The sequence below is a fragment of the Poecile atricapillus genome, chromosome 2, assembly GCF_030490865.1.
Source record: "Poecile atricapillus isolate bPoeAtr1 chromosome 2, bPoeAtr1.hap1, whole genome shotgun sequence".
Lineage (NCBI taxonomy): Eukaryota > Metazoa > Chordata > Aves > Passeriformes > Paridae > Poecile > Poecile atricapillus.
In genome coordinates this window covers 111987421-112011832 of record NC_081250.1, presented here as the reverse complement: position 1 = coordinate 112011832, position 24412 = coordinate 111987421, and the positions used below count along the sequence as shown (strand labels likewise).

At 39.3% G+C, this 24412-nt stretch overlaps 1 protein-coding gene and 1 long non-coding RNA gene across 2 annotated transcripts in view; one reads left to right on the top strand and one right to left on the bottom strand.

Annotated features, from left to right (window-relative positions):
* SPIDR (scaffold protein involved in DNA repair) overlaps window positions 1–24412 on the bottom strand; it is a 196463-nt gene that overhangs the window by 35451 nt on the left and 136600 nt on the right. The window lies entirely within an intron of this gene.
* On the top strand, window positions 16690–19073 carry LOC131576150 (uncharacterized). Its single transcript, XR_009276930.1, has 4 exons — window positions 16690–16791; window positions 17828–17989; window positions 18087–18184; window positions 18388–19073. It is a non-coding gene; the product is annotated as an uncharacterized LOC131576150 (long non-coding RNA).

Genomic DNA, 24412 nt, shown 5'->3' with positions numbered 1-24412 from the left:
CACTGTGCTGTTAATTGTAGTTGGTAAGAAAAATAATGAGGCACACACTCTTCAGGTACTTCAGTGTACCATTACTTCAGCATGGAACCCCATCACAACCGCTTGGTTATTTCAGTATACAATTCAGAGAAAATATTATTTTCCTGCATGTCACGATTTGCTAATCAAGAGTAAAAATGTATATTTAAGAAACTCACAGGCTCAGTTGAAAACTGCAAGTCTTTCTTATGGATGATGTCCAATAGAAAAATTATGTTCCAAATATAACATGTAATTACCACCCAGTCATTTCAAGTACTTATCTATGAATCTGAGGAGGGGTTCTTTGTTTATTTTTTTAATCTCAAGACTTTGTAATTATTGTTTTGGCATCCATGAATTCCAACAGTTGGTGGGGTGCTGCCAAAAAGATCTTTTCTCGCAAGGTGCTCAGCACCCTCCTTTCCAAGAAAATCAGCATTCAGTTGCTGGTTCTGGCAGTGTTTCACATCATCTTTGCTGCGCTATGTTTCCTCCACGCCTCAGTTCCTTATACGTAAAAATCAGAATAAAAGTCCTGTCTTCAAAGGGTGATCTGAAAGCAATAGCTGAATAACACGATTGTATCTGGGAGGGCTGGTCCACAAAGCCTATTATGTGTGCTAGATCCCACTGGAGTTAGGGGAGGAGGCTATATATATGTATGTGTGTATCTAGAGAGGAGGGGCTTCCTTGCAGTATCAACTAATTTCTTTCACCCTGCAAGACTTAGAGAACTCTCGGCTTGCCCTGCAAAACCCACAGTGAGGGCTATACAGCATCTGGAATGAAGTAAGAACACTACCAGTGGTACCAGGGTCCCTTATCTTTCAAGACTATTGTTTGTGGATTATACAGATTTACTTCTGAACCACAGAGAACCATGAATGGGATCCTGGAATATTTTATTTTAAAACAAAAAATTAACATGCAGTGAGTATTTAAAAACCCCCTACCCATTTCAGCAGGCAGAGATCATCCTAAATCGTATTCTTGGTAGTATAGCACTGCTCATGCACTTCCTATGGCATGTGGAAGGTAAATGAAACATAGCAACCCTGCAGGATTTCTTACACAGCTGTGGCTGTATTCAATAACACACTGCTGTGTCAGTGCCACATCATCCCACTGAACTAGCAGAAAAGTATAACATTCATCAAAAATCAAGGGCAGAGCAAAGAGCCAAGAAGAAAAGCAGAAGTGCAATCTTGCCAGGGCTCCCTACCCAGCAGAAAGGCAATTTTCCGCTTTCTCGCAGGGCCTGCCGGTTGTGTTTTCCACTCACGCTGTTTTCCTGTGCTCCGTGTCAGTGGCTGCCTGTCCTAGGTGTGTTTCTAAATGAGGGAGAGGGAGCGTGTTTGTGTGTGCGCACCGTGTGTTTACAAGAGTTATGGTAGCAGTTCTCAGCAGTCCTCTGAGAGTTCTAGGAAACGGCCCCTGTTATTTTATTCTCGGTCAATGTCAGCTCATGTCAGGCAGTAAAGATCACACAGGACAGCCCTCTGCATCTCGCAGTCCTGGCCGGAGGCCTCAATGGGAGAGGGAAAGGGAGCGAGCTGCGAGTGGGCGGAGAGCCTTCCCAGCACTCTACCAACCACTGCAGGAGGAATTATGATAAACACCACTCTGGAAACCAGATACAACAGTACATTGTGTTCTTCTTCGGAAAAACAACCCGACTTCAGCTCACTTAAAGTAAACAGTTAATCCTGTTTATCTTTTTTTTTTTTTTCTTTCTTGATGAGTTGTTAACAGAACAATCTCTTCTGCAAAGCAAATAAGAGATCAGTCCCCTAAATTCATACAGATTTTTTTCTCTCCCCCAGAAAAAAAAAACCAGTTTGATATGTAAACTTTCTACTATCAGCAAACAGTGTGGAATAACAATCTTTCTTGGCTTAAACTGACTTAACAAAGCGATGCCAAAACTGAATGAAACCTTTCCCTCACTTACATATTTTATTTTGGAAAACTGAAGTCCCAAACAGAATGTTCTATTCATTCCTTTTAACTATTCCGTTTCTGAAAAGAACAAGCAAAACTGGTAAACCAGAAAAAAAAAAATCAGGGTATTTATTGTCCTTGCCACTGGAGCACAGGGTGCCTGGGGAGTAGAGATCAGCTACTGAGCAGGGGGGTGGCTGGCCTCAGGTTTTCTCTGAGAGGGGAAAAAAGAGGAGTCAGATTAATTGACTGCAACTAAGGTAACAAACTGTTATCCTCCTTTTCAAAATATATGCTTACTGTGCAAATTCACAGTGTCCCTGACTTCCAATAATAAGGGTGATTAATCAGAAAAGCAGATGGAATTGATTATGTTGTTTTGCTGGAGTCACCACAGTCTATTAACTACTTCTTATTGGGGACTTCAACAAAGACCACTGAAAGCTACAAGCTTTCCCAGAGGGAATTTTAATTTTTAGCACTCAGGAGTTTAAATAGTTCCAAAAGTCAACAACGAAAGTGTGCTTAACATCCCTGGTCAGTAAAGTTTGTTGATTTAGCTATTTATAATCAAAAAAATACATGATTTGAAAAACTGTAAGAGGATAAGAAAAATATTTCTCTGTTTTATTTTTACTCATTTTGCAAGCTCTGAGATCCTATATTTTCTGTGCAAATGATGTCATGAAGTGCAAAAATGTAAATTCATGTGAGTGAAAGTCTGATTTTCAGATTTTTTAAAAAATATTTTACATGCAAAATTTTTATATTTTTCCTGGGTTTTGTTTTGTTTTTATCTTAGAGATCCTAATTTAGTTTGCATTTATTTTTAAATCTTTTGCAGCAGTTGCTGAATTTACTCTGGTGAGCTCTAATGTGACAGAGCAGGAAGAAGCAGAGCTATTTCTCATTGCAGAAGGGAGGCAGGCTCGGGAGGGAGCTATCAGCATCCGCAGCCAGAGCCCCAGAGGAGCAGCCTAAGGACCATTCCCCCAGTCCACCACTTATCCCACCATGGCCTCCAGCTAAGACTGGAAGAGCCAGAGTGCCTCCAGGGAAGACTGGAAGAGCCAGTATTGCTAGGACAGGACTGCTGCTGAGCACTTCATCTTGCTCCAGGTGCACCCTGTCATTTGACCCCCACCCTTTGCACCTGCACAAGAAAAGCATGGTTGTCCCCTCATGACTGCGGGTTTGGCCTGCCAAATTTCGCCCCAAATTGACAGACAGTCCACAGCCCTATCTATGAAGGATCCAACTTGCACCAAGGTGCTGCAGCTCTGAGCAGGGTGGGCACTGGCTGCAGAACTGCAGGGAAGAGGAAACAGACTTTGGTGAAACCTCTCTCTTGGGAAGCTAGAGAAGAATGTAGTGGTCTTACTGCCTCTACTTTTTTTGGGAAACTCTCGGCATAGAGCAATAAGAAGAAAGCAATAAACCTAAATCCATTAGGGTGCAGTTGTAACCCATGTACAAAAAAGACCCTCATGTTTAACCCCGTGGTGGCTGACCACCATCACACATTCCTTCAGGAGGGAATGGATCATCCAAGAGGAATGCAGATGAGAGGTGAATCAACTGCAGATCCATAGGAGTGACACAACAGCAGGAAGAAAATGTGGAAGGTGAAGAAGACAAAGACAAGGAGGAAATATTCTCTGGTATCACCTCTTTTCCACTTCCTTTCTTACACCTTGCTGTTCTCCATATCTCTCTTAGGGATGGGGGGGAATTGCCAATCTGTGGTAACATTTTCTGAAGGAGCACTTCCCCATATACACTGGGATTTTTTACAATAAGAAATTATGGACACAACAAGCCCTGCTGAAAGAGAGGTGCAGATGGCAGCAGTTCTTACAACTTGAAAATGAAAACCTAAGTTTATTTGCCATTTTAAGCTTTTATTTGAACTTTGCAAAATGAGAAATCCCATTTTCTGTCACAGGTCAAGCAAAGCTTTATAAATTATTTTTAAATAAGCAGTGGGTTTGGGCCATTATCTAAAGTTCACTCATTCCACTGATTTCAATGAACTTTATTTCATGCTGTATAACAGGCAGAGAAAATATGTGGGCAGCACCAGCCACATTCCTTCATCTTGATTTCATTTAATCATTCATGCAAATTCCATGCTTCTCTTTTAAACCGTCTAAATTGAACACCAATCAAGGATCAAACACTGAAGCAATTTTATAAGCACCACACATAAATTTTGTTGTAATTTCAAGAAATATTTTTTAGCAGAATCAAACTTGGAATACAACACCAAATACATAAAAAGAATCTTAAATTTGCCATATTCTCTCATTTTTGTTTGTCTGTTTGGAGGTTTTTTTGTTTGATTGTTTTTGGGTGGCATTTAATTGGGTAATCCTAAAACAAAAGAGAACCGCTCACTTTCAGCACTTTGGTTATCTTCAGATGTGTAAGATTTCAAATACTATGTGGGCTAATGGGAAGTGTCCTAAAATAAAAAGTCTCTGCTAGAGCATCTTAATCTCAATCACCTTATACAGATGATAGTCTACATTTTATATCTCATGCATGTGGAATACTATTTAATTGTAATGGCATAATCAGTAATTACACTGGATTTGATATAATAGTCCTGATCAAATACTAAGAAACTACATTGTGCATGGTAAATTTGATTCCTTTTTTCGCTTCCGATGCAAAAAAACACAGTCCTGAAAATAAGAACCTGTTCAGATATCAGTGCAGCATGGTTTGTTCTCATCATTTATATTCAAGGAAAAGAAGAAAACAGGACCAAATATAATCAAAACTACAGGAAGTGTTTAGAGGCACAAAAGATAATAACGTAAATTAGAACTGGATTAGGGCCCTTAGTAAACCTATCTATTCATGCCAAAAGAGGTGATTTAATATTCTGTGGTTAAGATTCTGGGTTTGTGTCTTATCCAACAATACTAACAATAACACATTGTTCTCCTACCACCACGCTGGTGGTGTTACAGCCTCTGATGTGATTCAGCACAGACTTGAAGGGACAGACACTGCTAAACGTTTGGATTTTCCTGAGCTGTCACCCATTGCAGGCCAGCGGGAGATACATCACAGCCAAGATAACAAGATAACTTTTGTCTCTAAAACATGCAGTTTCCTGTTGATACTGTTCTGCATTGTCACATTTGCTGTCTTGTCCTCTTTTTCCTGTCACACATTCCTCCTCTAATTAAGTCTTCAGGGTACTGCACTGAGGAAACATTAGGACAGGGACTTCTCTGTGCCGGCAGAGCACCTGAGATCAGGGTACACCACGCCCTGATCTTCACTGGGGCATCAGTGTCACAAAAGCAGATCAAAGCTTTGGTGTAGCCGTTTAATCATCAGTCCCTGCTGCTTACCCTTCTAAACCACAGGCAATAAGTGTTGGTATTTGTATTTTCTGAGTACTGTCAGCAACTTAGCAGTTGCATTTTTTCCTTTCAAGCTCTCCACTTGAGTAGGATCTCTTTGTGCAGAAGGGTGTCAGATCAGGCGGTGAGGCTGCTCCCCCTGGCCTGGCTTCTCAGAGCCAGAGCATTCAGGACTATCAGAGGGAGGTCTGAAGGTTGCTTTAAGAGGGTTCCTTCCTACTGCACATGTGATTATAGGATGCAGAGAGCCACCAGCATATCAAAATGACAACATTTAAATAAACACAAGGCCGTATTTTCATGCATTGCCTGTTGTCACGGGACACGCTGTCCATGGTGTTCTCTCTCTCCACTGCCCGGTAATGTGAGAAATGTGGTTTTGGATCACTGTGACACTACGTAACTCATGTACTCCTAAGGTGAAGCACAAAAAGGCCCTAAATTTAAATATCTAAATATGCTAAAACAAAAATGCTTCAAACAAAATTATCAAAACCAGGAAACAAAACGCCTACATTTTTAAAAAATGTGCTTTCTGATCACCCACTTTTAAAACGTTTCCTAAACTTCACTGCTGCAAGAAGTGTGAAAATATCAACAAGACAAGAACACAACAATTGAAAACATTGTAAGTGAATCCCACTTGGATCAATTTAAGCATTCTGCTTTACCAATTTTTAAAAAAACTAAGCAAAAAAACCTAACCAAAGTGGAATTTCTAAACAAGTGGTTTCAGAGTAGGAAAATGGCATTGTTTCAAAACATAGCATTTCAGCAATTTCACAACTTTTCATTTGCTTGTACAAGCTTTTCATAAGAAGTTTCCATTATTTTACAAGTTGATCTGACAGAAAATTATTTCTTTGAAAAATTCCCAACCATTTTTCCTAGAAATATTTTTCAAACCTCTAATGCAGTAACTATTCATTGACTTTCAAGGCTTTGTTTTGACAAAACGTATTTATTTAGCACACCAAAGAATAATTATCCAGTATGCCTGTGAGTAGAAGCAATGTTGAACAGTGAGGGACAGAATGGTAATATAAAGATTTATTTCCCCTTCTTCTCTAACAATAGCTGTAGAAACACATTTGAACATATGTACTGGGTTTGGCTCGGATAAAGTTAATTTTATTCAGAGTAGCTGGTATGGGTCTGTGGCTTGGATTTGTGCTGGAAACAGTGTTGATAACACAGGGATGTTTCAGTATTGATGAGCAGGGCTTGCACAGTCAAGGCCTTTTCTGCTCCTCACCCCACCCCACTGCTGAGGAGGCTGGGGGTGCACAAGGAGCTGGGAGGGGATAGATGACCCCAACTGACCAAAGGAATGTCCCAGATTATATGGCATCATCCTAAGAAGAAGAAGGAGGGGAGAACACTCAGAATGGTGGCATTTGTCCTCCCAAGTCACCATTACCCATGATGAAGCCAAATTTTCCTGGTGATGGTTGAACAACTGCCTGCCAATGGGAAGGGGTGAATGTATTCCCAGTTTTCCTTTGCTTGCATGAGCAGCTTTTGCTCTACCTGCTAAAGTGTTTTCATCTCAAACCATGAGTTTTCTCACTTTTCCAATTCTCTCTCCCATCCCACTGTTGAGGGATGGAGTGAGTGGCTAAGTTGCCATCTGGGGTTAAACCCTGACAACACAAAACTTTTAAGCAGAATAAAAGCTCTAGGGAAAGCTGTAAAAAAGCTGCAAGCCTCTCTTGCATGCTAATTTTAAATTTTGGAACTTACACAAAATAAGAGCAAAATTTCTGAGTTTACATCTCTTCCTGATAGTTAAATCAAGTCTGTTAAAGCTCAGGAGAAGTAGAAACCTAGTGGGGAAAAACGGTAATCTTTATCCTTAGGAAGAAAACCCAAAAAAAAGCCTGAGTTCTTTACAGAAAACCCAAAAGATTGATACTGCTGGTGCCATTCCTGGAGACTGAACATGGCTATAGCTGTCCTCCTGGGGGGCTACCAGAGTGGGGTTCTGGCCCTGATCCTGAACAAGGTAACATGAGAACTGCATTCTGCCTTTATAAGCACCTGAAACAAAGGTACTGGACTGGGTATGGGAACAGCAGCCTGCCTGGAAACCACTTGGTATTTGAGGGAAGCCAGTGGAGAAGCCCAGTGAGGATCATGAAGAAAAGGGTCTTATTCCAACCTCCTTCACTACTTTTTCTTACCTGGATTCTGCTAGGTTTGAGGCAGTGCTGACTCCCAACAGCAGCTGCAGGATCTGATTTTACAGTGTAACTGCACCTATGGTTTCCAGAAGCAGTTAATATGCATTTCCAGTGAAAAGGGGGAGAAACACTTATGAGAATTTTCTTGTAGAAAAGAGATCTACAACTTGTGCCTAACCCGATGGGGATGTATCATTATCACTAATTTTAATTTCAAAATTGCAACTGGCATGAACCCTATTTCACTGGTCTTTTTAAGCTGGTTAATAGGTTCCTTTAATGGCAATCCCACAAAATAAAAAATGTTCTACACACAGAACTAGATTTTGAATTTTTTTCAATTTGTATGGAAGTTTAACTCACCACAAATATTCCTTTCTTGACCAAAAAGTTATTTATCTACAGCACACACAAAAATTTATGTTCTCATAGGACAAATATATGTGGTATCATCTGATTTGGGATGAAACACCAAAAGCACGTTTAATTTCATCCCACAGTGGTTTAATCTGAATTCATAACTCTGTCTTTCCCCATTCATTTCCCCCTTCTCCCCAATCTACTGTACTATACATGCTGTTCACTATTGCATATACTGACCTCTGTATATCTGCTGAACCCAAATTTCAATATAAGGTATCAGTGAAAGATTCCCAGTATTCCTCATTTTTTCATTCCACATGTGGACACTAGCTTTAATCCTATAGCTGGTGTGTTAATGTATTAAAATCCTTATATAAACCGTGTATTCTTTGTACATTTTATATTACAATTTTGAATTATTATTAAATTGTGATTATTAAGTGGTAGGAGCTGGGATCAACCAACTTTGTAAATACAGCTATGTGAACAACATTCAACTGATGAAGTGGCAAGAATGTTTTGTAGAAGTCAGTTACAGTTCCTTAGTAGGCAATAGTGTTTTCCAGCTGAAAAAGACCAGTTAACAAAAGATTACGGTGAACAGGGTAGCAAAAAAAATGAACATAAGTTCTTTCTGTTTCACATGCACAAGTCAACAATAGAGGAACAGAAATCTCAAGGCATGGATGCAGCTTTGTCTTGGGAACTCCGGGTAACATCTCTAGTGTCAATGCTTATAAACCTTAGTAAGAAAGCAAGCAGCCACCAGGTGCCAGAGGGAAACACTGAAGTTATTCCAAAATGAGGTCATAGGAACAACTCATCATTTCCAAACAACTACTACAACAACTGGATAGAGGGTGCTGGTGCTGGCCTGGAAGGACACACTCTTGGGAAAAGCACCGACCTCACCACCTGCATTTTTGCCTGCCTGAAGAACAACAGGGACAATTTGTCTGCTTCAACAGCACCTACAAGGTGTTATTTATTCAGCTTTAGAAACACACAAATGGAAACTACTGTTATAACTGCTATATTATGATAATTACCACAATGATCCTCTTCTTCTATTGACTCCATTTATTAAAACTGCCAGAAAATATTGCCTAACTGTGACCACTACTTAGGAGTTAAGAAGCGGTTCAAACTTTTGGGATTTGCAGTTGCAGAATGGGTTGCACCATTTCAGAACACAGTGGGTGAAATGGAATAAGAGGAGAACGCATCTTTTGGATATTAAATGCTTCCTAATTTTCTTATATGCAGGTTGATTTGAGTAGCATTAAATTGAAAAACAGTTAAATCGTTTGTATTTTCAAGGTAAGTTATCTGAAGCCTACACTGGGCAGAAATAAAATACCAGATATTTACACAACACATAAAAATAGCTTGGAATCTTATGACAGCTGCACACAAAGTGATGCTCCCAGAAAGCAAGACTATTATTTTTCACACAGCAGCAGCATTTTCATGTAGAGTAAGAAACTTTCACACAAGCTTTGCACCTCAACAGATCTTTGAAGTTTTCCTGGAAATACAACCCTGACAAAAGGAGAAGCCAAGGAATGCTCTTCCTTTGTCTTTCCAACTCCTTCCCAACACCTCAGTTTAATCCAATCAAATTACAATGATCTGTGATGAGGTCAGTTTGCAGTATGAAGAAGAAAGCTATATGAAAAGAAAGAACAACATCTACTATCTCTGATCTCTTCAGGCTGCATTAATCTAAGAAAAACTGCTCAAAGAAAACAGAAATCAGACTTTGAAATGTTCAGGGTCAGAATATTTTCTCTGTATGAACTTCCATGTTCAACTTGCTTTGTGTAAGACTGTTGTATTAAAAGATTGAAATTTAACCTAGGCACTCTCAGGACACAGGAAATTTTTTACATTGTTTTCAAATTTCTAGTTGAGTAATGAAAGAAATATTAACATCTCCACCTACACTTTCCCACAAACTAAACTTTTTAATGACCAGATTCAGCTAAGAAAATATCCAACTTCTCATGGCATGCATTTGAGTGCTCTCTAGATTTCAAAATCATTTTTGTCTTCTGCAACTTGAAATTATGTGCACTGAAAGATTTTTCTGAAAAATCATAAAATTGTGTGTTTTTCATGAGGTACAAGAACAGTGAAATTTTAAACTAAACATTTTTCCTAATACAAATGTAGATGCATATACACATCCATGGAAGGAGAAAGAAATATACACATACATACTGAACTTTCAGACTTGAAATCACTGTTTTCCAGGGGGTAGCCACAAACTCAAAATTCCACAGATTTAGGAGCCACAAATTAAAAACCAGTTTAATGTCAGAAAGCAGAGAAATCAGATGAAGGTTTTTTGACCACTGATTCCACAGTTTTAAGGTGTCTCCTCTCCTCCCTCATAGCTGTGATGGCAAAACCAAATTGAGACAGCACAATAAATCTGATCAGGGAATGGATCTGCCTAAACAAACAAATTTAAGGTGCAAAAATGAAGTTATTTACCTGCAGTACTATATCCAAATCTGGAGTTTTCAGCCCAGAAAAGGCATGGGACGTGTTGGAGCAGCTCCATCGGAGGGCTACAAAAATTACCAGAAGGCTGGAGCACCTCTCCTGTGAACACAGGCTGCTGACACAATTGGGATTGATCAGCCTGGGGAAGAGAAGGCTCTGGGAAGACCTTATTGCCTTTTAATATTTATAGGGGGCTTATAAGAAAGATGGGGCCAAATTTTTCAATTTGTTTTGTTGTGATAGGAAAAGGGGTAATGGTTTTAAATTATGAGGGTAGGTTCAGACTAGATATATGGAAGAATTTATTTTTTTTACAATGAGGGTGGTGAAACACGCAACAAGGTTTCCATACAAGTGGTAGATGCCACATCCCTGGAAAAATTCCAGGTCAGTGGATGAGGTTCTGAAAAACCTTTTCTAGTTGAGTATGTCCTTGGCCAAGTCAGGTGGTTGGACTAGATGGCCTTTAAAGGTCCCTTCAATCCAAACCATTTTATGATTCTGGGTTTTTTTGGCATCACAAACAGCTTTCCCAGCTCATTTGAATGGGCATCCTGGCATGTAGTGGCAAAAAGACAGCTCACTGGGGTGAGGAAATCTGGGAAGATAGACATGGAGTCAGATTAATTTCAAAGCAGATTAGAGAGAGAGAATAATTTAGCATGGATTTCCCAATGAAAGATCACAGCTTTGTCACGCCCAAGATGAAGCATAAAAACAAATGGGCTTTCTGCCACTGGTTGAAGGTCCATCACAATCCTTCTGCCTCAAGCATTTGTCTTTTGGCTTGGTTTTGATGGAAATACTGGTCTGAATCCCCATAGATTGGGGGATTGTAATTCTTGCAAGAATAACACTTGTAAAAATAATTTTTACACAAAATATTTACACAAATGATAGTACACAATGTAACATTAGAAACAATACTGCATTTTAATTTTAAAACTGCAGAAGAGACAGGCACGTTTTAAAATGTTAAGCTTAACCTAGCAGGACCAGCAGAAACATTTCAAAATCACTGAAAGCCAGTCTAATGGAAAACATGTTTAAAACCCTATAAAAAGCTTACTTTTTTGCATAATTTAAAGTCCATTTAGTCTTTTCAGTTTGCCAGTGTGCATTTATGACTGTACTACAAAAACACACAAACACATAATCTAATTTCCCCAGCAGAATCAGTTCACTAACACCGAGTAAGTAAAACAGTCTTCAAAAGTGAAGGCTTTCAAACTCAAATTTCAATCTGTGTCCAACTGCCAACTACACACCTGACTCATATTTCTTCTCATTTACCTTCCATCTAGTTTACTGAATTTATTCAACTTGATTCCATCTAATAGTCTGCTCTAGTGATTTTCTATTTTACTTGTAAATCAGTTTTATTTAAAAAATTGTTTCAAGATCCTTCAGTGACATCTGCAACTCCTGAAATACACTGGACTGAAAAAATATTATGATCAAATGAACATATTCACTTTAGTATTTCCTCTTCTTGGACTGAGGCAGATCAGCTGGTAAATTAGACTGTTGCGAACATTGCTTCCGTTGGTTTATCACTTCGTACTTGCAGGAATTAAAATTAATTTTTTTTTTTCCATAATGACCAAAATATTTAAGGAGAGAGTGGAAAACGCAGCAAATTTTCTTGTTGATATAAAGGAATGGGGAGAAAAAAAGAAAAGAAATCATGTTTGCTGTTTTTAAAGAACTAAATGGATATAAACTGTCAGACTCTGGGTCATCATTAAGTACAGGCCAGAGCATTGGCACGAATGACCGTGTTGTGAAGCCTACAAGCTTTATTTGGTTTTCAGTTCACATTCCTGTAGAGTGAGACATTCTTAATTTGGGAGAGCTACGGGTAAACATTTATGGGAAAAAAATATTAAATATTTCCTTCCACAAAGGTAGCAGGCAAAATAAAAATAAAAACAACTCCTGCGCAAAATGCTAAAGGTGGTCTTTAACTATCAAAATTCAGCAAAGCAAATGAGGAATCCATGCTCCCTTCTGACAGGCACCTGGGGCTTTTACTATTGAGAGACCAATCTTCCCTCTGACATTTACCATTCACAAGCTCCTACTACATATATTTTTCAGATTGGAATATCCATATGTGAAATGGATATCCAAATAGTCCAGTCCATCATATAGAGGTAATAGCAGCACCTAGATTTAGCATTACAGAAGAAGTGAAAACACTTTCAAGATAATGGTACTTATTACACCACCTGATGTAATACATAACTACTGGTCACTTCCCAAACCTCTCACTGAACTCCAGTAACCTTTGAGAGCTGTTTGTTGCAATTCAGTTTATGAGACAATATTTTAAATGTTCTTACTCCAAAGAACTCTTGGAATGATGAAGATGTCTGAATATTTTCTTTCTAAATACGAAACATGTTCTGCTTGCAGAAGATTTCAGAATTTTAAACAAATATAAAACACAGTTTATTCACCCCAGTGAAAGAAGACATCCCGTAGAGGGGTCTGAGGCTTGAGTGGACACTGCAATTTCTGCTGGCTTTAGCCCTTGGCACTACAGCTCATTTATCTAAGTCTGAGAAATCCACAGGAACACCTAGGAATGTGTATCAGATGTGCTTTGATCAGCGTGCACAGGGAGCTGAACCTTATTCTAACTCTACAAGCTGGAACATGCTGGCCTGACTACATGGACCTGGAATACCAAAGCTCTCTTCCTCCCTAGAGAAAATTCAATGGCACACACACCACTGCTGCACTATAAACATTATGTGATTTTTTAGCTACTGAAAATACAGACGGTTGCCTCATCTTCCTTGTATCTATAAAATATATATTATATATAGATAGATAAAATATGTATCTATAAAATTATGTGTGCCTCCTGGCTTCTTAGGAAAGGTGTTCCTCTCCTGATCCCTCACTAATTGTCAATACCAAAGTCCAGAGAGTTTGCACTAACTGGGAAAATCTTTGAGAACAGCCTGGTAGCTTCTTCCAGTCAGCATGCAAAGATGAGGTTGATTTTCAAAATTTTATCACTATTGTGGTAAGGCCAAGGTTTTATTATTACTTCCAGTATTTGGTGCAATTTCCTATAAACTCCCCAATGTAGCTCAAAAATAATCTGGGGCACCATCAGTATTAAAAAATCTTGGACATATGTTTTCCTGAAATGTTATGCAAACACCTAAAAGAGTTCTCTTTGTGGTACCACCTTAATGGTGTCACACCAGAAAAGGAAAAGTCAGTAATGATAAAGCAAATTTTGCTTCTCAGATGTCCAATGGAACAATACACCAAAGATTTAACCTTCCAAAGGAACAGGCAACAGATATTTAGCAGAATTAGTTTCACAGCACAATGTGTCACCACAGTTATGCATCAAGATGTTATAGGGCTTGGCCTTTGAGGAGAGAACAAAACAATTGAAAAACACGACTGACAGGAAGAGAATAAACTACTTTTTCCTGGGAACTGAGCTATGCTAAATAACTGATCCTTCTTGAAAAGCCACCAGTATCATACTTCTTTAACTGTTCAGTGAAATTTGGAGTATTTATCACCTGGTATTATTAGTCATGTGACTATAAACATTAATTGTATTTGTTAAAAAAAGTTGGTGTAGTAATTGCAGTTTCTTACTCATGAGGGATAAAATGCTGCATTCCACTTCAGTTTATTGAAAATTTCAGGACTATGTTAACTGCTGCTTAATATATCTAAAATATAGTCAAATGAAGTAATTTTTTTTAAATTAAAAGATTATTTGTATGTGGCTTACTATATTTCTTCTAGGAAACAATAAAAGGGTGAAATGCCCTAACAAGGCATCAAGATATGATGACATGGTAAAAGAGATAATCCTACCTGATTGCCACACCTTTTAAAATTATGTATAAGGAGTCTTTTGTTCCCTGGTTTTTTGGAATGTCATGCAACTCATTAATAATAATCTGGACCTAAATAAACACATGCTAGTTTAAAATCCTGTATTTATTTAAAGCATTAAATGAATCACTACTTCAAATATTCAAATGGCAGTATATTTCCTCAGTTTCTTACCTAACCTTTCTTTTATAAAGGCAACCTAAGACTATGCCAATAAGCTAATGGCAAATTTTTCTCAACCTGTTTGAAACATTCACTGGTCAGTTTTAAATCCCATCAGAAATGTTTAGTATTAATATATTATGCTAATTTAAAGTAAGAAGCTATCTGTAAGTCTTTAGAGCAGGAGAACCTGAATTATCAAGATTTTTTTCAGTATTCCCTTAATGCAATTCCCATATTTTGTCATTCTATCAGTAACATCAAGATTTTTCAGCAGAATTACAAGAAGCAAAAATATGAAGAAACTAAAAGGACCCTGATAATACAATCAAGACTTAAAAACCCCTACATGTTAAAGAGTTTGTTTCTTGGGTTATTTTTTAGTAAGAGAACAGTATCTTCACATGGGGTTCACATCTCCACTTCAGTCATAACATACTGAAGCTTAAAATGTTCTTTTACTCAGGAGAAGGTTCAGTTACTTATTGAGAATTACTTACTCTTTGCCAGTGGTTTGTATCAACTTAAGAGAGTAACATGGAAAGATGTGTTTTTAAAGTGGGAAAATCCCAGCAACCCACAGACTTGAGCAATGAAGGTGCATGCAACCTCTAAGAGAGTAGATGATGGGACAAAAAGGAAGCAGGGCTAATCTTGGATCAATCTGCTATGAAAAAAAGGGCTAAACTGGTGCTTGAAGGATTTCTTGACAAAGATGACAATGTCCAGTTGCCCACTCCCTACAGCCCCCTTAAGTAATAGATAGTTGCACTCAACTAAAACCACCTTTGTTTAAACACACTGTTTCTCCTACCCTCCCTCATTATCTGGTCAGAAATAATGATTATCTGATTAATTAATTGTTACTCAATTACCACCTAATCCAATCCCCATCAACCAATCCTAGGCACACCTTTACAACCACAATAAATAAAATGAATGTTCATCTCCTCCTCTTCTTTTCCCACATCTCTTTCCTATCCTCCCTTTCCCACTCCCCCCAGATTAACACATTCTGGGATTTATTTTCCTGGCTGAGATCCAAGAACTAGAGTGTTCTCTCTATATTTTCCCCACAGGATGAATAAGAGATGCTGGTCCCGAGCCCATCTTCTGGTCTCACCCTGGGGTGAGTGTCAGTGACTCCTGCAGTGTTGCAGTTCTAGCAGAACTCTTTAAAAAGTGGACCCACATTGCCCATCATTCTTTGACTCTCTTCCCTCCTCCAGTGCTACTTTTTGGGATTCTTTTTAATTTCTCAGCTCCATTCATAGAAGCACCTCCTTAGCCCAGCTCACGTTAATTGTTCAGAGAAAACTTTTATTCACCCTGAGTGAACAAACTACTTTAATTGTAAAACAACCAAAAGAAACACAAATTCCTGAATAAAATTCTAACCACTGTACTGCCCCATTCCACATGCTCTGGAAATGGGCTATACTGTATGCCACATGCCAAAATGATTTGTATATACTACTGACATTTTTCATGTTCCCCACAATGTTTGGAGTACCACACAGCACAGGGTGCAAGAAGATAAGATCGTTTATGTAAGCAAAATATGACCTTACAAGTGTGTAAATCCCTTATGTGCGTATGCAGGAGAAATAGCTGGGAGTACCAGTACTATTTGTATGTGTAATTATTTGCTTTACATGCCACATCAATTCTGCAAACAAATAGTAACTATTTAGCAATATTCATCTCTTTCTATTGTATAACACCGAGGAGGGAAGAGAGACAGAGAAAGGTAAGACTTTAAAGTCCACTAATAAATATATACTGCCTGCAAACTAGTATAGAGATGTCAAGTTTGTGCTGTGAAAACAGAAATTCATGGCTGATAAAACAGCAGAAAATGGAAAGAACAGCCTGATCCAAAAAATCAAAAGTGCAACAGGCTGTGCTGCTCTGGGAAAAAAAACATGGGCCTAGAAACAGTAAACATAGAGTTTATATGTATCATTCATTCATATAAACATATACATATATGAGCCCACACACATCCTAAATTGTATTCTTGTGGACTTTTTTTTTTTTATAATTCAAAGCAGATATAGATAAAACTTAGTAAACCTTCCTGTTTAGAATCTGAAGGTGATAAGGTTAAGTACTCTGAAATCAACAGATGACACATTCAGTTTTCAGATATATATTCTGCAGAAATCTGGTATTACATCTCTTTTCAGCATTTTGCACCTGTGCCTCTCATCATATGGTTAAAGAATGTCTGTTCGTACTAGCAGGCCCACAGCTTGAGCAGACTGGTGGTACTGGGTGAATCAGAGGACATTTGAGTCCCACTGCTGGGTAAGAAAGAAGAATTCTGTCAGCCCCGGGTCAGGCCACAGGTAAGTGCCACCCACATGTTGCTTCCCACATCTGGAAAGTCTCATGTGATGCTCTCACAGAGGGAGCTGGAACAGCGTGGTTTATGCCCTGCTTGGGAGGATGGCTGGGGAACATCTTTACTTCAGTTCTCTGTCCTGCATCTCGAAATATTTCCTGCTTGGGGTGGCATAACCTCTCAGGCTGGAGGAGAAAAGTCAAGCCTTTATCTCTCTCCCCCTCCTCCCTTTCCAACCCCAGCTGTTTCCATGGTAGAGCCAGCTGTGGCTGCTGCCAAAGAAAACAAGGCATTTTCCCACCTCGAGGGCATTCCCCTCTGAACATCAAACGTCTCCAGCAAACAATGGAGTTGAAACAGCTTTGCAAATAAAAGGTCACAAGAATTTTTCATAGTGGAAAATATCAGGCTACCTACAGGCAGGGGTTGCTTCCAGCTCATAAACACTACACATGCTTTCAAACACACTCCACTGTGAGCTGAACTAGTCTTTGCTGAGACATTGCATGGTCCCAGTGATGTAACTTGAATTAATTCTCCCTCAAGCTATTTTGTAATCACCTTAATTGTCAGGTCTTAAAAAGAAGAGATTTTTAGTTCTTTGGGAAGGGAGTGCATTTACATGCGGTAAGAAGCCAAGCAAACTGTAGGGTGTTCTGAAATAGCAGGTCACACACTAAGCAGTGCACAAAGTAGGGGAAAGGAGAAAGGGCATGTGCTACTGGAGAGCTTCAGGGAGAGGAGCAGAGCATGTGATAAGCTGTTGAGGGAGCTGTGCTTTGCAAGCTCTAGCCAAAGGACAAATGAGCAATGCAGAGAGCCCCTGACTGCCAGAAGCTACTGAACCCACACTAGAGGCCTCCATGGAGACTTGGCAGCATGGGGTTCAGCAACAGCAGGAGCCATATGTTCTCCGTGCTCCTGCTCAGTGCCTGCACATACGCTCAGCCCTACCAGCACAGCAGTGTCCCATGGGGTCACGTTTCCCCCTGGCCACCCTGACCCCACCCAAACGTCCCCTCTGCTCCACTCCACTACAGCACTGGCATTCCTGCCTTCTCCACAAGTACACTCCGCTGGTCTTCCCTCTCTCCCATCTCTCAGAAGCAGAGGGGTTTGTCAGGAAGTGTGTGATACCCACTGAGCACTGCTGCTAAGATGAACAGAGAACTCAGTCCTAGACCAAGAGCAGAAGATGAAAGGTAATTCAAGAAATCATTTGGTGGGAAAAAATACTGGACAAGGTATCACTGAACAAGTTTCTGTTACTAATCCCTAGCTAAACAACAATTCCTACAGATGAGCATAACGAAATAGTTTTACTGTGGGAAATTACCAGAGTTTAAATGTGCACCCCACATATTTGGCATTCATCTCCTCCAGAATTCTGCACACAGGTAAGCCTCAGCAAAGAAGGAAACAGTGCTTATCTGCATTTTTCTGTATTGCTGAGGCCGTGGAGGAAGGGAGTAACAAGCATGGGTTGAAGGTTCTGAATTTTCAGAACTAATTATGCTGAAAATTAAAATTGTCATATTTTAGTAATAAAACGGGCTTGCTTTAGATTTCTTTTTAATTTTCCCACTTCTCTATTGGACAGTTTAGCAGATGCAAGCCAGGAGAGCCAGTGACTGGGAGAGTAGTTGAGTGCTGACTCATTAGAAGAATTAACCCTACACATCTTTCAGAAATCACCATCCTGCCAACTCCCATGGGAAGCTGCCCAACAAGACCATCACTCTCACTCACTGCCTACAGCTTCTCCCAAGATTTCAACACCTTCTGCACATTCATGCTTGACCTAAAGTGCCCAGTATGGAAATGCTTTTCCAATCTTGCCTTCCATCCTCCTTCCTCACTTGGAAAAGACTGGTCAGCCAACTTTTTCCTCACAAAAGGATGAAGAAAACTTGTGAGTCTGACTAATTGCAAGAAGAGACTCACACTAGAAGTATTGCTGAGAACAAAACATCTGAGGTTTTAGATTTTAAACGTGGGTGATTGAGAAAATGGGACTTAACTGGTAAAGGAAACTGGTAGTTAGAGGTCATTGATAAATGGGATTGGGGGGCAAAGGAAGTAGGTCGCACATTGTGTGTCATTGGTATATAAAACATTTCTATTTGACAGTTTTCCCATGTTCAACCATAAAGTGACAATTGGTTTAGAGACACTGTAACTTTAATCTCAGTAGAGACCATCAATTCAGACTAATCTGAAATCTTAACTCAGCACTTCCAAATAAAAACAGAAATGAAAAATTGTTACTGGTAGATAGCACCATTATGAATAATATATTTTTTCACTCTTTTTCCATAAGGCACATATACCTATTACTACAGAAAGTCTAGAAACCTTAACCAGGTTCATGCCCCATCACACTAGGCACATGAGCTATGCAGCAGTTTGTGAGACTGCTCACATGCTTTTAGCAAATTTCAGCAGATGGATGGAAAAAGTGTGTGTGTGTGTGTGTGTGTGTGTGGTGAACAACAACAGACCATGCAGATAATCTACAAAATCTACAGTTAATTTCTTCTGTTGTCTTATTTTTACTGTAGTAGTTGTACTGTGTATGATGGATTTCCAAAACATAACAACAAGGTCTCCAATGCCAATATCTCCTTAAAGCTCCCTCTTCTTCAGCATCCATTCAATTTATACATCTGAACCCCAAGACAATTTATTTTTTTCAAGCAGGCAAAACAATTATTTCTCAGTTATTAAATACCCTAACATAATACAGAGACATACAGAGAGAGAAAATATGCATTAAACATTTTGCAGAGGGGCCAAAGAAGGGAGTTTCTGGCAATTACTCAGCATAAGGAGTAAGGTATATGGTGAATAGATTAGATAAAATTAGTAGTTGTCAACCCAGTACTGCCTGATGACAGAAATTACAGCTTTATCTCTCTCTTATCCATGCCTCCTACATATCATGTGCCTCATTAGGATCCTATAGACAGAACACACAAGAAAAAGACCATCCTCAAGCAATCAGAAAAATCCATCCAAAAAAATAAGTTTAAAATCTCCTGCCAGATTTAGTAAAAATTATTCGTTACAGGACCCAATTATGTACTATCCTAGACTATCACAGCATTTGAGGAATGGGAAAATCCATGCTGTAAACAGGTGCCTTGCCATGGTTAAAAATGCCTCCTTGTATTTTTAAAGAACACATGTTCTTTGCCTGCTGGAAAAACTAGCCATATATTAAAACCAAAAATTAAAGACAACTGGCAACTGACTCAGGGAAAGGACTGGGCAGTCAGGATCTAGCTGTGTTAAACTTGGCTGTGTTGAGTTAGATGACACAGAAGCATGAACTTCGAGAAAGCACTAGAAACACCTTTGCCAAATGTTTGGAGGAGAAAGACATTGCTTTTTAGGCTACACGGTCTATACAGTATCTGATACAATGATCTGTGACCACAACACCCGAAGCTAGAAGCACGGTGCTGGCTGTCCCAGCCATCTTTGTGGGAAAACTTGGTTGGGTAAAACTGCTTTTCCCAATTATCCGCATTCCTCTAACTAAATTCTTGCAGAGAGGTTTTTGTTTCAGTCACAAGAGCATGAGGAACAAATGAGCAAGGACCCTGAATGGCTGAACAGTAAGTCAAAAACAAGCCCAAGGTCCAGAATGTGATGACACCACATAGGTCATTTCCTTCTGCATAAAAGAAACCAACCCATAGGCAGCATTTAGTAGAACAGTAAAAATTAACAAAAATATTTTCTATCAGGTCATGCTGAACAAGTTTCCAGCAGATTTAAGGAATGGTGCAAAACATTCCAGAAAAAACTTGCTGGTTTGCATTACAAAGAAGAATGTGAGCACATCAAAGCTTGAATGTGCCAAATAAGAAATTATTCTTCTGGTCCTCAAAAGACCAGCTGACTTTGAAATTAGAACAAACTGAGCCTTGACCACATTTGTAAAGGCAAAAGAGAACCAAATCACAGACGCGATCCGTAGGGAAGTCTAGATACTGTGACATAAGTTTTCCCATCTGTAGTTTGAGGTTAAGGTTGTAAGCACTGAACACACATAATTCATGAGCTGTGCTTCCACAGACTCACAGGGCTTTCAAGAGCCTGTCACATTCTTCTCAAGTGGATCATTAAGGGTGGTGTGCCTAAATGGATGGGTGGAGGAAATTTATCTGAACAGAAGATTAGAAGTGATTCAATTTTGGGAGATAACCCGACTTTTTGTCTTGGTAAGACTATAGTTCAACCATGTGAGTTGACACTGGCATGGGGGGCTACTCAGCAGTTTCACCCACAGACTCTGTTGTGCAGATGAAAAAGAATAGCACTATAAAGCTTCTTTTTGTGACCCGTAAAGGTACAATTCTGACATGATGCTGGCTGATGTAATCAACGGTTTAATGAGGTAAGGATTAAAGAGGCAAACAAAGGTTTTTACAACGAATTTTTTGAATTCCCCTTCACTGAAAAGAGTTCATCACTGACAACTGGTGGGACTGTGACAAAGATAAAAGGAGTGGAAATTCATGCTGAGATCGTTTTACAATGGTGAAGGAGTCTTTTCTCTCTGGAAAACACACTGCAAGTAGTGGCAAAAGACCTGGGAAGAAGGGGAAGGGAGACAGTGGTTTTCAAGAAGAAAACTACTTGAGAGAAGTCAGTGCTGAAACTTTCCATTCCAAAGCTTTGAGTACTAGAAGGACTAAATTATCTATGAGAAAGCACTGTGTTCATTCCACACCTTCTACAGAAATGCAAAACAGAGTATAGACAAAATTACCTACTTTTCTTTAGGTATCTCTGTGGTTGCCTGGATGAATGGAGGTGTCAGGATTGTAAGGGGAACATTGACTGACCAGGAAAGGAAATTGTCTTATTTATGGAAATACCAGAGACCATGGTGCTTGTCATACTGGAGCTCTAAAACCAAAACATCTTGTGCCTTCCTCATTTTCTATTTCACAGTTACTTTTGTTATTTATTTTTAAATAGCCTCCTGACTAACTAGCTTCCAGAAGAAGAGGGAGAAAAAATTGTAAAAGCAAAAACTGGGAGAAACCAGAGAAGGATAGCTGAGCCATCAATTTCTGTAGACCAAACCCTTAGGTCCAATTCACCTTGTGCTACTGCCAGCCACTTACATCATTCATAGCAAAAACTTAAACAGTCCAAACTGGTGCATTCAAGACTTGCAGTAACACTGCTTATTCACAATATATCCTAAAAGCTAAACACAAAATAATTTTAGCAACTGCATAGCTGCACAGCATTATTTATATAGAACAGTAGTTAAACAAGCAATACACCATTTAAAGATGCAAACCTCAGCATTTGCTACGCTAAAAGTTTTTCTACAAAACCCTCTCGAATCCTGGAAAACTTGCTCGTTAGAAAGGTGCATGCTGTTCTAACATATATATATATATATATATATATATATATATATATTTATCTATCCTATGTCAGTACAAACAGCCTCCATGTAAACACGCAGCCGGGAGTACCATGAGTAACAACTCTGTTTCCATCAGAAGCCCTTTATCCTGCGTAAGAGGTCTGCACGCTAATAGATGTCCTAGGCTAATGCTAACTAGCTACAGCTGGCTCGCAGCTATAAAAAGCATTAATGAAAACATAAATACAACTTCTCCACTTCCCTCAGCCCGTACGTCAGGGCTGCGCAAAGGCAGCGCTTTCCAAGAGGTCTGTGTGAATGAACTGGCTGCTCTGAACCAGCTCGCTCTGGTTCTCCCGGGTTTGTTTACTGAACAGCGTGTGCAGAGACGCGCTGGGGGATGCAGGGGGAGAGACACACCACGTGTGCCCTCCCGCAACCCCGAGCCCTGGGCTTCCAGGGAAGGCTTGGATAAAGGCAGGAAATATCTGCTCACCAAGGGACTGACCCATGGGCAGAAAAGTGTCGGTCTGCACTGAGGCTGGACACAGCTCCACTTTACCATATAGCCCTGTGTTTCGCTGTAATACCACTTTGCTGTGCTGTCACAGACTCAGTTATAACAAATAACCCACGCAGCGGCACGCACGGAGCTGAGGAACAACACTTTATACCTGGGAGTTCTGTGAGCTCTCAAAACTTACTACAGTGCTCACATTTTTATTGTGCTAAATACAAAACTATATTGAAGGGAAAAAAACCAGAAAGAGACGGCTTTATCCAGGACATAAAGAGAAAAGGAAAAAAAAGCATATATTTCTGTTTCATGGAACTACAGGTTGCAAACTGAGACCAAAACACCAGGATACTGAAGTCCTACAACAATCAGCAATTTTTATCAATCCACACTGTGCACGCACACAAAATCTCCATTATTATTTGACTATTGGACTGTTTATCTGCTCTGTTAAAATTGTTTTATCGTGAAAGCAGTCACTTTGCCACCATTTGCTTCTGTGGATTTCAGCAGATGACCTCAGACAGAGACAAACCCTTCAGGTGTTTGCAGGGAGGCCAGGCATGTTGGCTTGCTATCCAAAATATATGCTAAGCTAACCACAAGCCTGAATCAATAAGAAAGAACTGTACCTAGATTTCATTTTTCATTTTTATACTGGAAATCCGTTCATACACAAGGTTGATTGGGAAATTTGGGGTTCTTCATAAAAAAAAGTTTAGGAATGCCCAAAAGTACATTTACCTTTAAAAAAAGAGAAAAGTATCTTATTTCCAAATATCATCATTCTTCTTTCTCATGATTTTGTTCAATGCCTGACTTTTTAATTTCTTCTGATTTGCACTACCCAAATAGCAACTGCAGCCAGGCAGATCACTCCCAAATGCAGCCTCTATGTATTCAGCAGGGATCCAACAAATCACAGAAAACAACCCATTTGTCTACACAGGAGTTTCCTAAATCTAGCATACAGATGTTATCCTACGAGGTGCAACGCTTGCAAACATCTAAAAAGAAATTATCCAATTGCAATTTGTTGATTTGCTGAAGTTGCAGCCTTTAAACCAGATGTGCCACCTCTTTTTGCTTTGAATTCTCCCTCTTCTCCTTGTGCATATAAGCTGATTTCCAACTAATTTCTTAAAAATCCACAACCTTAGTAGAGTCCCTTTCCACTTGCACTGTTGAAACATAAACAGCCTGATAGACACTGATTTTCCTAACTGTTCATGCATCCACTTCAAATACCTGTTTTCTCAGAATGTTATTGATATGTTCTCTCTCAAATCCTGGCAGTCCAAATACAAAAGGTGACTCAGATACACAGAAGCACAGAAGGTATAGATGAGATCCTAACCCAGATATTTTTAATCATGACTAAACAGCCCAAGCTGCAGCAAGAAAGCTTTGGCAGTTTTCAGCTCCCTTGGAAAGGAAATATCCACTTACTATTAAATTAAATAGAAATAAAGAAATTAAAAACACTTTTGGAAAGATTAGGCACCAAGTGTCTTTGTTAACATTGTCTTCCACTTCCCACTTACATTATGTTAATACAGCCAGTTAATTTATGGCTCCATATTGAAGATGTGGCATAACTTGTTCCAATCAAATTAATTTCCTTGCACATTTTTCCTCATGTCAAACAGAATTTACAAATTTTGGCATCTGTTCAGAGGCAGTGGAAAATGCATAATCCCATTGTTATAGGAC